Consider the following 5,800-nt stretch of genomic DNA (forward strand, 5'->3'; position numbering starts at 1 on the left):
CCAGGTCCACGCAAACGGAAGCTTGAGCTTTCTGGTAATAGCCAGAATGGGGAAACGAAATAACTCACAGAGGAAAGAAAATGTGGAGTCGCCAAGAAAGGAAATTAGTGAAACTGAAGCTTGCAACATGACCGAAAAGGAGTTCAGAGTAATGGTCATGGAATTTATACATCTGATGGATGAGAAAATCAACAACTTATGCAAGAATCAGGAAGAAATGAAAAGTGATATAGCTACAATCAAAAACACCATGGAAAGTTTCAACAGTAGACTACAAGAAGCAGAGGACCGAATTAGTGAGTTAGAAGATCAGGTACAGAAACAAGCTCAATCTGAACAGCAATTGGAGAAAAAAATTAAAAAGCAGGAGGAAAGCCTAAGGGAGCTTCGAGACAACATGAAACGAAGTAACATGCGTATAATAGGGCTGCCAGAAGGACAAGAAGAGCAGCAGGGATTAGAAAATCTATTCGAAGAAATAATGACAGAAAACTTCCCCGATATGGGAAAGATAAAAGTTACGCAAGTACAGAGAGTCCCAAGCAGGATCAACCCCAAAAGACCCACACCAAGACATGTCATAATTTCAATGGCAAATATAAATGATAAAGAGAGAATTCTAGCTTTTTTTCAAGCGGCCGCGAAGATGGCGGACATTCAGACGGAGTGAGCCTACCAAAAGCAGCCCACCATCTTCCAAAACAAGAAGAGGGTCCTGCTTGGAGAAACCGGCAAAGAGAAGCTACCTCGATACTACAAGAACATCGGCCTGGGGTTCAAGACGCCCAAGGAGGCCATTGAGGGCACCTACATTGACAAGAAATGCCCCTTTACCGGTAATGTCTCCATCCGAGGGCGCATCTTGTCTGGCGTGGTGACCAAGATGAAGATGCAGAGGACCATTGTCATCCGCCGAGACTACCTCCACTACATCCGGAAGTACAACCGCTTCGAGAAGCGCCACAAGAACATGTCAGTGCACCTGTCCCCCTGCTTCAGAGATGTCCAGATCGGCGACATTGTCACCGTGGGTGAGTGCCGGCCCCTGAGCAAGACTGTGCGCTTCAATGTGCTCAAGGTCACCAAGGCCGCCGGCACCAAGAAGCAGTTCCAGAAGTTCTGAGCTGGCTACCTGCCCCCACCCCAACCAAATAAAGTTATTTTCTCAGTCACAAAAAAAAAAAAAAAAAAAAAGAGAGAATTCTAAAGGCGGCAAGAGAGAGACAGAGAGTTACCTACAAAGGAACACCCATCAGATTGTCAAATCATTACTCAACAGAAACACAACAAGCTAGAAGTGAATGGAAGGAGGTATACAAAGTGTTGCAAAGCAAGGACTGAATCCAAGAATACTATATCCAGCAAGACTATCAATCAAAATTGAAGGGGAAATCAGGAGCTTTGCAGACAAAAAAAGCCTCAGGGAGTTTATCACCACCAAACCAGCAATGCAAGAATTGCTAAAGGGAACACTGTAAAAAGAAGAAATAAACAGGTAAGAAGGATTACAGACACAAAAATAGATATGACTACAAACAAATACCTTTCAGTAATAACTTTTTTTTTCCAATTTTTTTATTAAGGTATTATATGTGTACATATCTTACCATTGCCCCCCCCACCCCACTCCCATATATGCCCTCACCCCCCAGAGTTTTGCGTCCATTGGTTATGCTTATATGCATGCATACAAGTCCTTTGATTGATCTCTTATCTCCCCCACCTCTCCCTAACCTTCCCCCTGTAATTTGACAGTCTGTTTGATGCTTTACTGTCTCTGTATCTATCTTTTTGTTCAAGTTTATAATGTTCTTTATTATACATAAATGAGTGAGATCATGTGGTATTTTTCTTTCATTGACTGACTTATTTCACTTAACATAATGTTCTCCAATTCCATCCAGGTTGCTGCAAATGATGAGAATTCCTTCTTTTTTATGGCAGCATAGTATTCCATTGTGTAGATGTACCACAGTTTTCTGATCCAGTCATCTGCTGATGGGTACCTAGGCTGTTTCCAAATCTTAGCTGAATGGATAAAAAAACACGACCCATATATATGCTGTCTACAAGAGACCCACCTCAGAACAAGAGACTCACACAGATTGAAAGTGAAGGGATGGAAAAATATCTTTCAGGCAAATGGAAATGAAAAACAAGCTGGGGTAGCAATACTTATATCTGACAAAATAGACCTCAAAGTAAATGCCATAACAAGAGATAAGGAAGGCCACTTCATAATACTAAAGGGAGAAATCCAACAAGAAGAAATAATTCTGGTAAACATATACGCTCCCAATATAGGAGCACCCAAATACATAAAAAAACTCCTGGAGGATATCAAGGGAGAGATTAATAGCAATACAATCATAGTAGGAGACTTTAATACCCCACTATCACCACTGGACAAATCCTCTAAACAAAAAATCAGCAAAGAAACAGCAATCTTAAATGACTCACTAGACCAGATGGAATTAATTGACATCTTCAGAACATTTCACCCCAAAGCCACAGAATATACATTCTTCTCAAGTGCACATGGGTCATTTTCAAAGATAGACCATATGCTGGGTCACAGGCAAAGTCTCTTCAAATTCAAGAGGATAGAAATTATATCAAGCATCTTCTCAGATCACAGTGGCATAAAACTGGAAATCAACTACAATAAATACAATCCAAAGAAATCAAACACATGGAGACTAAACAGCATGCTATTAAACAAGGACTGGGTCACCAGAGAGATCAAGGAAGAAATAAAAAACATCATGGCAACAAATGACAATGAAAACACAACAATCCAAAATCTATGGGACACAGCGAAAGCAGTCTTGAGAGGGAAGTTCATAGCTCTACAAGCCTATTGCAAAAAACAAGAAACAATGGTAATAAATTACTTAACCCCACAACTCAAAGAGCTAGAAAAAGAGCAGCAAGAAAAGCCCAGTGTAACCAGAAGGAAGGAAATAACAAAGATCAGAGCGGAGATAAATGACATAGAGACCAAAGAAACAATACATAAGATCAACAAAACCAAGAGCTGGTTCTTTGAAAGGATAAACAAGATTGATGGACCTCTAGCCAGGCTCACCAAGAAGCAAAGAGAGAGGACCCAAATAAACAAAATCAGAAATGAAAGAGGTGAAATAACAACAGACCCCGCTGAGATACAAAGGATTGTTACAAAATACTACGAACAACTCTATTCCAACAAACTGGACAACCTGGAGGAAATGGACATATTCCTAGAAAAATATAACCTTCCAAAAATCAATCAAGAAGAATCTAAACAGCTCAATAGGCCAATAACTATGGACGAAATTGAAGCAGTCATCAAAAAGCTTCCGGCAAACAAAAGCCCGGGGCCTGATGGCTTCACAGGAGAGTTTTACCAAACATTCAAGGAAGAACTAAAACCTATCCTCCTCAGACTATTCCAAAAAATTCAAGTGGAAGGAACACTTCCAAGCTCCTTCTATGAAGCCAGCATCACCCTAATACCAAAACCAGATAAAGACAACACAATGAAAGAGAATTACAGACCAATATCCCTCATGAACATAGATGCCAAAATCCTCAACAAAATTCTAGCAAATCGGCTCCAGCAGTACATCAGAAAGATCATACACCATGACCAAGTAGGATTTATCCCAGGAATGCAAGGATGGTACAATATCCGCAAATCAATAAATGTGATACATCACATAAACAAATTGAAAGATAAAAATCACATAGTCATATCAATTGATGCAGAAAAAGCACTTGACAAAATCCAACACCCTTTCTTGATAAAAACTCTCAACAAGGTGGGAATAGATGGCTCATACCTCAACATAATAAAAGCTATATATGATAACCCCACAGCAAACATCATACTCAATGGACAAAAACTAAAAACATTTCCCCTAAGAACAGGAACAAGACAGGGATGCCCACTCTCACCACTCCTGTTTGACATAGTACTGGAAGTATTAGCCATTGCAATTAGACAAGAAGAAGAAATAAAAGGCATCCAAATTGGAAAAGAACAAGTAAAGCTGTCTTTATTTGCAGACGACATGATATTGGACATAAAAAATCCGAAAGACTCCGTCAAAAAACTAATAGACTTAATAAATGAATTCAGCAATGTAGCAGGATACAAAATTAACGCCAAGAAATCTATGGCCTTTCTATACACCAATAGTGAACTTACAGACAGAGAGACTAAAAAGGCAATCCCATTTACCATCACACCAAAAATTAAGATACCTAGGAATAAACTTAACTAAGGAGGTAAAAGACCTATACACGGAAAACTACAGGACACTGAAAAAAGAGATAGAGGAAGACGTAAACAGATGGAAGAACATACCATGTTCATGGATTGGTAGAATCAACATCATTAAAATGTCCATACTACCCAAAGCAATCTATAGATTCAATGCACTCCCCATTAAAATACCAACGGCATATTTCACAGACCTTGAAAGAACTCTCCAAAAATTCATCTGGAATAAAAAAAGACCCCGAATAGCCACAGCAATCCTGAGAAAGAAGAATAAAGTAGGAGGGATCTCAATACCAGATTTCAAGCTGTATTACAAAGCCACTGTTCTCAAAACAGCCTGGTACTGGCACAAGAACAGACATATAGATCAATGGAACAGAATAGAGAATCCAGATATCGACCCAAACCACTATGCTCAATTAATATTTGACAAAGGAGGCATGAACATACAATGGAATAAAGACAGTCTCTTCAATAAATGGTGTTGGGAAAATTGGGCAGATACATGCAAAAAACTGAAGCTTGATCACCAACTTACGCCATACACAAAAATAAACTCAAAATGGATACAGGACTTAAACATAAGACGGGAAACCATAAAAATACTAGAGCAAGCCACAGGCAGCAAAATGTCAGACATATGCCAAAAGAAATTCTTCACTGACACTGCCCCTAGGGCAATGGAAGCTAAAGAGAAAATTAACAAATGGGACTACATCAAAATAAAAAGCTTTTTCACAGCAAAAGAAACCATCAACAAAACAACAAGAAGGCCCACTGCATGGGAGAACATATTTGCAAATGGCATCACTGATAAAGGTTTAATCTCCAACATCTACAGGCAGCTTATACAACTTAATAAAAGGAAGATAAATGATCCAATAAAAAAATGGGCAACAGACCTAAATAGAATCTTTTCAAAAGAAGACAGAAGGAAGGCCAAGAGACACATGAAAACATGCTCAATGTCACTAATTATCCGAGAGATGCAAATCAAAACAACAATGCGGTACCATCTCACACCTGTCAGAATGGCTATCATCAACAAATCAACAAACGACAAGTGTTGGCGAGGATGCGGAGAAAAAGGAACCCTGGTGCACTGCTGGTGGGAATGCAGACTGGTGCAGCCACTGTGGAGAACAGTATGGAGTTTCCTCAAAACTGAAAATGGAACTCCCATTTGACCCAGTAATCCCACTCCTGGGAATATATCCGAAGAAACTAGAAACACCAATTAGAAAGGATATATGCACCCCTATGTTCATAGCAGCACAATTCACCATAGCTAAGATTTGGAAACAGCCTAGGTGCCCGTCAGCAGATGACTGGATCAGAAAACTGTGGTACATCTACACAATGGAATACTATGCTGCCATAAAAAAGAAGGAATTCTCATCATTTGCAGCAACCTGGGAGGAATTGGAGAACATTATGTTAAGTGAAATAAGTCAGTCAATGAAAGAAAAATACCACATGATCTCACTCATTTATGGATAATAAAGAACATTATAAACTTGAACAAAAAGATAG

General features: G+C 39.3%; 1 pseudogene across 1 annotated transcript; it reads left to right on the forward strand.

Moving 5' to 3' along the window:
- The first annotated feature begins 646 nt into the window (after window positions 1-646).
- LOC307107909 (small ribosomal subunit protein uS17-like) lies at window positions 647-1,183 on the forward strand (annotated as a pseudogene). The gene has a single exon. The product of its transcript is annotated as a small ribosomal subunit protein uS17-like (transcript).
- Window positions 1,184-5,800: the final 4,617 nt, after the last annotated feature.

The sequence above is a fragment of the Cnephaeus nilssonii genome (assembly GCF_951640355.1).
Source record: "Cnephaeus nilssonii genome assembly, chromosome: 12".
NCBI lineage: Eukaryota > Metazoa > Chordata > Mammalia > Chiroptera > Vespertilionidae > Cnephaeus > Cnephaeus nilssonii.